The sequence below is a fragment of the Octodon degus genome, unplaced genomic scaffold, assembly GCF_000260255.1.
Source record: "Octodon degus isolate 3935 unplaced genomic scaffold, OctDeg1.0 scaffold00248, whole genome shotgun sequence".
Lineage (NCBI taxonomy): Eukaryota > Metazoa > Chordata > Mammalia > Rodentia > Octodontidae > Octodon > Octodon degus.
Genome location: NW_004524824.1, coordinates 57,184 through 68,620, shown reverse-complemented (window position 1 = coordinate 68,620; position 11,437 = coordinate 57,184). Strand labels below are relative to the sequence as shown.

The window sequence follows — 11,437 nt, the reverse complement described above, 5'->3', positions numbered from 1 at the left end:
TTTACAGCTCATCATATTAATATGGATTTACTTTTTATACCTTGTTTTTATACTTTTCTGCTGGATGGTTAAGACCAAGATATAGCAAGACCTATATACCAAGAAATGTAACTTTTGTATCTGATAAGGTCAGCCAAGTACTCTCAGGATTTATTCCGTAGCCCTGCACCACCTGTTGTACATCCTTTGTCAGTGTCTCAGAGCCATTCCTGACAAAGCAGATAGTATTTAATATACTTTTTATTCACTATATAGGTTTTTGTTCATGACTCAATGTAGATAATCTGGGATATATCATACAATGCTATCATCAAACAAATGATCAGACACATGCTATTTGCAAGTAACTGCTAATGAATATAAGGACAAAGGACATTATCTTCTGGAGTTCAGAAATCAAAGAAATAAGCTTTATAGAGGCAAGAACATGAAAAGCATTGAACAAATAACATCTATGTGTAAACACAATCTTATGTACACTAGAGTTTCTTTTGATTGAAGCCTCAAGTTTGCTTATTGTGGTTTAATCAAAGGAAAAATCATTCTGTGTTTATATGTTGAAAATACCATGTTAGGATAAAATTAATGCCATTTCAATCATGAAAGACTACATAGTATGGACAGATTTCAGGTAGGATAGTCTCCAGAAGGCAGCAATTTCAATACCAGCCTGTCTTCCAGAACACTTCACTGGGGTCACCACATGGAATAAGGTACAGGGCATCATTATTTCCAAAAGTAAAGTTATTTCATCCCAAAGGATGGTTTTCAGCCTATTTTTATGGTAGTAATAGCAATGACCTCAAGTTTTAAAGCAAAACATAAAATGTAGCAGAACTATCAGTCTGGTCACTTGAAAGCTAATTTTGTTTTATTTTGAAAATAAACATAATATATTTGAATATAATTCAAATTGTATATAATATATAATTGTTTATTATTTTGTATATATTTTGAAAATAAATGTATCTTGATATCATAGTGAGAACATAATTGTTATTGTAATGTCATGCTGACTGCATAAGAGGTATTATAATACCATGCTAACCTCATAATGTCATTGTGATATCATGCTCATTTCATAATGGGTATTGTGTTATCATGGTGAACTCTAATGGGTATAGTGATGTCATACTCATCTAATATTGCAAATTATTATGTCATGCTGACATCGTAAAAGGTATTGAAATGTCATCATGAGTACATAAGGGTTATTGTAATTCATGCTCACATCGTAACAAGTACTGGGATGTCATGCTCACCTAATAAGGGCATTGCAATGTTATGCAGATGGCATAATGGGTATTATGATGTCATGCTGACTTCATAATGGAGTATTGTAGAGTCATGGTGTTCACATAATGGTTTTTGTTATGTCATGCTGACCTCTAATTTGTACTGTGATGTCATGCTGATCTCATAATGGGTATTGGGTTGTCCAGATGAGCTCATAATGGTTACTGTGATTCTTGCTCACCTCATAATTGATTTTGTGATGTCATGCTGACCTCTAATGTGTATTGTGATATCATGCTTATCTCATAATGGGCATTGTGAGGTTATGATAAACACATTATGGTTATTTTGATTCATACTCACCTCACAATTGGTAATGTGACATCCTCCTACCATCAAAATGGATATTGTGATGTCATGGTGAGCGCATGTTGGGTGCTGTGATTCACGATCAAATCATAATGGGTATTGCGATGTCATGCTGATCTCATAATGGGTATTGTGATATCATGCTCACATCCTAAGAGGTATTATGATATCATACTGACCTCATAATTTGTATTATGATATCATGATGAGCACATAATAGTTATTGTGATGTCATGATGATCTCATGATGAATATTAGGATGTCATACTGACCATATTATGGGTATTGTGATGTCATGATGAGCACATAATGATTACTGTAATGTTATGTTGACCTTATAATGTTATTATGACATCATAATGGATATTGTGATGTCATGATGACCTCATAATTAGTAGTGTGATGTCATAATTAGCACATGATGATTATTGTGATGTCATTCTCCCCTAATAATGGGTATTGTGATGTCATGGTGACCTTATGGTGAGTATTGCGCTATCATGCTGACTTCATAATGGGCATTGTGATGTCAGGCTAACCTAATGTTGGGTATTGTGATGATATGGTGACCCCATCATTGTATTGCGATGTCATGCTGAATTAATAACAGGTAGTGTGATGTAATGCTCAATTCATGATGGATATTATCATGTCTTGCTGAACTCATAAAAAGTGTTGTGATGCCATACTGATCTCATAATAGGTATCATGATGTCATGCTGACTTCATAAATGGTACTGTGATGTCATGATGAGCACATAATGGCTATTGTGATAATGATCACCTCATAATGGTTATTTTGATATGCTGACCACATAATGGGTATTGTGATTTGATGATGAGCATATAATTTTTGTAATTCATGCTCACTTCATAATGGGTGTTGTAAAATCAGAGTACTCTGAAAAAGATTGTAGAGGATTTCAGAAAATGGAAAGATATTCCCTGCTTCTGGATAGGAAGAACCAACTTTATGAAGATGGCCATACTCCCAAAATTGCTGTACAGATTTAATGCAATCTCTATCAGACTACCACCAACATACCTCCCAGACCTAGAGAAATCATTCCTAAAATTTATTTGGAACCAGAAAAGACTTAGAATAGTAAAGGCAATACTGGGCAACAAAGACAAAGCAGGAGGCATTAAATTCCTGACTTGAAATTATACTACAAAACTACTGTGATAAAATCAGCATGGTACTGACAACAAAATAGACCTGAGGATTAATGGAATAGATTAGAACATGCAGAAGCCACTACAAACACACTCAACTACTTTATCTTCGACAAAGGGTCCAAACATGCTTACTGGAAGAAAGATAGCCTTTTTAACAAATGGTGCTGCAAAAACTGGCTCTCTATATGCTGAAAACTAAAACTTGATCGAGATCTATCACCATGCAATAAGTTAAAGTCAAAATGGATTAAAGATCTAAACATTAAAACAGAAACATTAAATCTTCTGGAAGAGAAAGTAGGAGGAACTCTTGAAGACATAGAGGTAGGAAAAGAGTTCATGAACAAAAATCAAATCGCATGGGTAATACTTGAAAGAATTAAAAACTGGGATCTCCTCTTACTGAGAAATTTTTGCACATCAAAAGAAATTACCGGGGCTGGTGAGATGGCTCAGTGGTCTAAAGCACCTACTTAGAACAAGCTTAGCAAAGCACAGGGACCACGGTTCAATTCTCCAGCCCCACATGCCAGCCAGCCACTCCCCCTGGTGGGCTGAGCTGGCCACACGCGCACACACACGCACACACACACACACAAATAAAAATAAATACAAAAATTTTAAAAAAAAGAAATTACCAACAAAGTGAAAAAACCCCACAAACTTGGAAAAAGTCTTAACTAATAAGCACTCAGACAACGGTCTGCTCTCTAGAATTTATAAAGAACTAAAAAAATTAGGGCCCCCAAATTTAAAGACCCAGTCCAGAAATGAGCATCTGAGATTAACAAACACTTCTCAGAGGGTGAAATTAAAGAAGTGAATAAATATATGAAAATATGGTGCACATCACTAGCCATTGTGAAATGCATACTAAAAGAACACTGAGATACCATCTCACCCCAGAAAGAATGGCTATCATCAACAAATCAACCAACAACAAATGTTGAAGAGGATGTGGCAAAAAAAGAACCTTTCCTCATTGCTGGTGGGAATGTAGACCGGTGCAACCATTATGGAAATCATTGTGGAGACTTCTTTAAAAACTAGGACTGGAAATCCCATTCAAACCTGCTATTCCTCTACTGGGAATTTTCCCAGAGGAACTGAAAACATCATAGCATAGTGTTGTGTGCATACCTATGTTTATAGCAGCACAATTTGTGATAGCCAAATCTTGAAAAAAACCAAGATGCCCATCACCTGAGGAATGGAGGAAAAAGATGTGGTATTTTTATACAATGGAGTATTACTCAGCTATAAAGAATGATAAATCTTTAAAGCCTTTATATTTAAGTGGCTACCACTTGAAGATACACTCATAAGTGAAATAAACCAGACCCACATGTGTAAATATTATATAGTCTCCCTAGAGTAAGAACTCAAAAGAAGAAATACAAATAGAAAGGTATAACACAATTAAAAGGAAAGTGAGAATTTAAGGATTAAACAATGACAAAAGAGCAAGGAGAAATGCTAGGAAACAAGACAGAGGCAAAGCCAAACATTTATATGCACAAGATGGTTAAGGCAAGGATCCTGAGAATCTTCAGCAGGTTTTTGAAACTAGTAGTTAATTGATAGATTCTCACCCTGACTAACTGTGTATACTGATACTTGTGATCTAAGCAACTGCACTGAAGATAGCAATGTGTAATACCAGGGTCATGCTTGGAATGCCTGTCATTCTGGTCCTCTAAATATGTACTGCTTGTCATGTCATATCCATTACTGCTATACTGTCTCTCAAGTAAATGTTTGTTTAAAAAGGTGATAGTAAATGAAAATAAGAGACAAGAAAAAAATGTCATAGGACTGTCCTGCTACAATACTGTATATGGTTAGATTTCTAAATTTCTGTGTGAAACTATACAATTGTTTAGTCTTATATTTTAATTCTTTTATTTTTTTTCTTTTTTATTCACATCCTGTAGGGATTTAAAGTTTCACATATCAATACTTGATGGAAACTACCGGTTATGTCTAAGATGTTTGATATTCAGACAGATAGTGATGTTACACTCAAATACCTGTGTTATGGGGTAATAATATCATTAAGCTTCCCTTCTGAAGGGTTTAGACATTAAGTTTGCAGATGAAGTATTAGAGAAAAAGAATAGCTTCAAGGACAGCCAATATTTTGGCCTTAGCCTTTCAAGGTCAGTGAGGACTCAGGACATAAGAGAATGTGTACTGTAACATCCTGTATCTCAGTGATGTCCCAAATTTTCTGATCAAGGAGATTATGGGGCCACACACAGGAAAGAGATTGACAATGTAGAGTGTGGTAAGGAGAGTCACATAGAGATAAAACATTCTCTCAGGCTTTTGCAGAGAGCAAATTAGTCAATCTATGACTATGATTCATCCACATGGCTGACACTGACAAAGGATCTACAAACTGCCATGCAGGGTTTCAGGCTAAATCCTGAGGGGATTTGTCCAACCTTGTCAGATACAAAAGTTACATTTCTTGTTATATAGGTCTTTTCTCTTCCCCAAAATAGCACACTGGTCCATTATATTGATGACATTATGCTGATTAGGCCTAGTGAGCAGGAGGTGGCCACCACCTTGGATTTGTTAGTACAGCATATGAAAGCCAAAGGATGGGAAATAAATACCACAAAAATTCAAGGTCCTTCTACCTCAGTGAAATTTCTAGGAATCCAGTGGTTTGCAGCATGTAGAAATATTACTTCTAAGGTAAAAGATAAATTGTTGTATTCCACCCCCCCAATGACCAAAAAGGAGGCACAGAACCTAGTGGAATTGTTTGGATTTTGGAGATAGCGTATTACTCACTTAGTTATCCTTACTTTGGCACACTTACCAAGGGACTCAGAAAGCTGCTAATTTTGAGTGGGACCTAGAAGAGGAAAAATCCCTGCAACAGGTCCAGGCTACTGCTCAGGATGCTCTGCTCCTGGGATGATAAGATCCAGCAGATCCAATAGTACTTGACGTAACAGTAGTAGATAAGGATGTTGTGTGGAATCTCTGGCAGGCTCCCATAGGTGAGTTGTAGTGGAGGCCATTAGGGTTTTGGAGAAAGGTTCTGCCATCATCTGCAGACAACTACTCTCCTTTTGAGAAACAGCTCTTGTCCTGATATTGGGCATTAGTTTAAACTGAACACTTGACTATAAGACCAGGTCACCATGAGACCTGAGTTGCCTGTAACGGCCTGGATGTTATCTGTTCCACCAAGTCATAAGGTTGGACATGCTCAGCAACAGTCCATCATTAAATGGAAGTGGTACATTCATGATAGAACCAGGGTAGGTCCAGAAGGTACAAGTAAATTACATGAGGAAGTTGGCCAGATACCTGTGGCTCCTATACCTGCTGTATTGCCTTCTGTTTCCCAGCATACACCTATGGCATTGTGTGGTGTACCATATAATCAGCTGTCAGAGGAAGAGAAGACTTGGGCCCAGTTTAAAGATGGCTGTGCATACTATGCAGGTACCACCTGCATGTGGACAGCTACAGCATTACAGCCCCTTTCTTGTATGTCACTACAGGACAGTAGTGAATGGAAATCGTCATAGTGGGCAGAACTTTGGGCAGTGCACCTGGCAGTACATTTCACCTGCAGAAAGAAATGGCCAGATGTGCGATCATGTACTGACTCATGAGCCATAGCAACAGTCTGGCCAGATAGTCAGATAGTCAGGAACTTGGAAGGATTATGGTTGGAAAACTGGTCACAAGGATATTTGGGGAAGAGCTATGTGGACTGACCTCTCCATATGGGCAAAGGATGTAAACATATTTGTTTCACCTGTGAATGCTCACCAAAAGGTGACATCAGCAGAAGATTTTAATAATTAAATGGATAAGATGACTCATTCTGTGGCTAGTGGCCAACCTCCTTCCTCATCTGTTATTGCCCAGTGGGCCCATGAAGAGAGTGGTCATAGTGGCAGGGATGGAGTGTATGTATGGCCTCAGCAACGTGTACTCCTACTCATCAAGGCTGATCTGGTTACAGCCACTGCTGAATGCCCAATATGCCAGCTACAGAGGCCAACAGTGAGTCCTCAATATAGCACTGTTTTCTGGGGTAATCAACCTGAAACCTGGTGGCAGGTTGATTATATTGGACCACTTCCATCAGGGAAGGGACCGCACTTTGTCATCACTGGCATAGACACATATTCTGGATATTGATTTGCCTTTGCTGCACATAATGCTTCTGCCAAAACTGCCATCTGTGGACTAACAGAATACCTTATGTACCACCATGGAATTCCACAGAGCATTACTTCTGACCAAGGAACACATTTTACAGCCAAATGAGTGAAACAGTGGGCTCATACTCATGAAATTCGCTGGTATTACCATGTACCTCATCATCCAGAATCAGCTGGATTGATAGAACAGTGGAATGGTCTTTTGAAGACTCAGTTTCAGAGTGAACTAGGTGGAAATAGTTTTTAGGGCATAGGTAAGGTACTTTAACAGGATACATATGCTTTGAGTCAGTGCTCTCTTTATGGTACTGTGTCTCCCATAGCCAGCATTCATGGGTCCAGGAGTCAAGGGATGGGAGTAGACATGGTACCATTTACCATTACCCCTACTGACCCACTAGCAAAATTCTTGCTTACTGGCCGCACAACCTTATGTTCTTCTGGACTAGAATTCCTAATCCCAGAGGGGGGAAGGCTTGTATGAGGAAGCACAGCAATAATGCCATTGAACTGGAAGCTAATAATTCCCCCTGGTCGCTTTGGTCTCCTCATGCCTCTGAGGAAGCAAGCTCAAAAAGGAATCATGGTGTTGTCAGATGTGATTAACCCAGACTATCAAAAAGAAATTGGATTACTACTCCACAATGCAGGAAAGGAAGACTATATATGGCATGCAGAATATTCCTTGGGGCACCTTTTAGTATTGTCATGCCCTTTTATTAAGGTGAATGGGAAGCTACAACAACCAAATACAGGCACAATGACAAATGGTCCAGAGCTTTCAGGAGTGAAGGCATGGGTCACTCCACCAAGGAGAGAACCAAGACCTGCTGTGGTACTTGCTGATGGACAATGGAATACAGAATGGGTAGTAGAAGAAGGTAGTTCTAAATATCAGTTACAACACCATGATCAGCTACAGAAAAGGGAATTATAATTGTACTATTTCACCTCTTTATATAGTTGCATTACAATATAATATGGATAGATTTAGTACCAGTTCTTAAGGAATATTAAACCTATGTTATTGTTGAAGCATAAGTATCAAGCAAAGAAAACTTAATTTTTATTTTGGTAAGGGTATTAGTGTGTTTCTGTCTTATACAGGATAGTATAGTTATAATAATGCTAGGCACAATTATAAACATATCTCTGTATCTGGAGACTGATTTAAAGAAATATGTCTAGCTTGTCAATGTATTGACAAGGGGTGGATTGTAATGGTCAATACATTGTGTCAATTTGGCTACATTACCTGGCAGTTCCACACTCTGGGCTGTGAAAGCCTGGCCCCATAGTAACAACACAAAAAAGGGATATAAAGGGGTTGAGGAAGAAATTGTCATTCCACTTCCTCGGATGAACTTCAGTCTTCATAGTCAGCTTGGATTTTATATCCTGGATTCCAGCAAAGACTCCTTATTCTCCAGATTGGATCTTTCAACTTTCCATTGCAGATTCTTCAGTCTTCCACTGAAGACCCAATGTCCAACCATTACAGGCCATTAGATACCATTAGAAACCATTAGAGACCCTTAGAGATAGAACACTGCAATGAGTATAAAACCATTGGACTGAATCCCTCAGTCAGTGGTGTGCAGAGGCTCTCAGTACACTTCCTCATCCAACTCTGACTGGTGTATCTTGTGTCATATTGGCTCATTGTGTTATATCTGTACCTCTTGTAAAACCCTAGCTAAAACACATATTATCTTCATAATGAGTATTGTGATATCAGGCTCACCTGATAATGGGTATTGTGATGTTATCATGACCTCAGAATTGTTATTATATATCATGATGAGCACATGATGGTTATTGTGATGTCATGCTGACCTCATAATGGGTATTGTGATGTCATGCTTACCTCATGATGTATATTGTGATGTCATGGTGAGCATATAATGGCTATTCTGATTTATGTTCACCTCATAATGGGTATTGGGATGATATGTTCACCCGATTATGGGTATTGTGATGACATGCTGAATGTATAATGGGTATTCTGATGTCATGCGGACCTCATAATGGGTTATGATGAGCACATAATTGTTATTCAGAATCATGCTCACCTAATAATGGGTATTGTGATGTCATGCTGAACTCATAATGTGTATTATGATGTCTTGAGAAGCACATAATATTTTTTGTGATATCAGGCTGACTTCATAATAGGTATTATGATACACTATCCTCATGATGAGTAACTGAGATGTCATTCTGACAGCATGTTTGGTATATTGATGTCATGTTCACTTTATTGTGGGGGACAATAGAACGCTCCTGTTATATTTTCCTTTATTTGGGCAAGAAGTGCTGCAGCACCAATCCCCACTTGCCTCGACATCTTCCTGTGGTCCTGGATCTCTACTACCAATCCACAACTAGTCCCACCCAACTGCTTCCACTATACAGCTATTTAGACCCCGCTCACTTCCTCAATAAACAAGACTTGATCAGAAAGCCTTTGTCTCCGTCTCTCATGTCTCTTGCCCTGTCTTTTTCAACCCCGTTCCTCCTCCAGGTCATTACCCCACGTCTCAACTCATGGGCCAAGTCAAGTGGTGCCCAACATGGGGCCTGGCATGGAGGATTTAATGAGGGAGCCGTTCGAGAGCCCGGGTACGAAGCAGATAGTGAAACTAAATTCTGAGGCCAATGCTGCGCGAATGCCTGCTGCACCGCTCGAGCCACGGTGAGTGAACAGCAACCTCCTTCCCCTTTTCTGGCATGGGTCAAGCATTAAGCGAGCATGAACTCTTTGTGGAAAGCCTCAGCAAGGCACTCAAGACATGAGGGATTAAGGTAAAGGAAAAGGAATTATTACAGTATTTTAAGTTTATTCATGAGGTTTGCCCATGGTTTCTGTTGGAGGGCACAATAGATTCTAAAAGATAAAAATGAGTGGGTGATGCATTACAAGATTATTATAGAGTTTTTGGCCCTGAAAAAGTCCCAGTCACAGCATTTTCATACTGGGGCTTGATTGATGAGATTCTTATGCAGAGACATAGAGACCCTTTGGTCGGGGAAATGATTACCCACGGGGAAGCTGTCCTGCGAAACTCTAAGAGGCCCACTCCGGCCCCTTCCCAGGTTGGTTCAGATGTCTCCTCTCTCCATGGTGAGGAGGCAAATGAAGTGTTAACTAAACCCCAAGATAATGAGTAGCTGCCACCTCCCCCTTCTGAGCTTTTGCCACCTCCTCTGCCCGAGGCTCCTCTCCTGACCCATTATAAATCTTTGTATCCCAACCTTACTACTTTACAAGAGGTCAGTTGGGAAAACTTAGCCAAAGAGGCTTCTAAAACCGTCCTGACACCGTTGCAGCACGAGTTGCTACAAAACGGCCCCCTGATAATAATAAACTGTCCAAATTTGCTCCTAAATTTTCCAATGTGCTTTTGGACCTGGAAAGTTGACTGTTTGAAGAGGCTTACATTACATTTACAATCTTTGCAGGCTGATTAGACACGTGGCGCCCCTAAGATGGCGCCTGGTCCAGTGAGCCCTTGCCTAAAATGGCGCCTGAACACAATAGGCCCCTGCCCAAAATGGCGTTTCCGGCTTCGCAAGTGGTGGCCCCCGGTCAAATGAATTGGAGTATGTTCCCCGTGTGAGGCTCAACCCAAAAGGAGGAATAAAGGAAAAAAAATCAAATAAATCTATAGTGATTACTAAAGCCAGTGGGGAGACTGGCTGTAGGCACCTTGGCACTTACTGGTTAGAAAAGAAAGTCAGGAAAAAAAAAAAAAAGGAGGGGTATGTTAAGAGGTAAGGAAGGAAGAAACAGTTAAAGAGTAGCAAGTTGCCAGAATAAAGGAAGATCCAGATGATTAACAGATGATGGTGGCAGAAGACATGGTAATAGAGAAAGGAGAAGACATGGTAGTAGAGAAAGGATGGAAGGAATCTAAGGAGGATAGGTCCAGGAAGAGCACACTTTTATGGAGAAAAGAGGCACAAATCTGATGAAGTGGCATCAACTAAATAGTTGAGAAAAGAATGGCTATAGAGAAGAGGTGGGGAGTAATCTATAGGCCTAGACAACAAAGAGGAACAGACAGTAAGTAGAAAGATGATGAATAGAATGTGACTATGGGATGATGCAGCACGGCAATGGCAGTCATCTAGGACAGGGCAGCATGAGGCCCCAGGGGGGATAGAGAGCAGAGGAGAAGCAGGGGAGGAGGGAAAAGAAAGGGAACAACAACAGGGGAGTGGGGAGCAGGACGCAGGTGGCAGCAGAATGCCCAGGCCTGTTTCTAAGACCACACAAAGAGGGCAATCCAATTCATTCCCTTATTAGTGGGGCTGGAAGTCACAGTGGCCATGGGGACAGGTTCAGTGGGTTTGGGGGTAGCAGTACATTCTTATACTAAATTATCTAACCAGCTGATTGATGATGTTCGAGCATTATTTGGTACTATCCAAGATATCCAAGACCAGATAGA

At 39.7% G+C, this 11,437-nt stretch overlaps 1 pseudogene; it reads left to right on the top strand.

The window, feature by feature from the left end:
* Positions 1–7,920, top strand: part of LOC105740961 — a 13,368-nt pseudogene extending 5,448 nt beyond the window's left edge.
* The last annotated feature ends 3,517 nt before the right edge of the window (positions 7,921–11,437 follow it).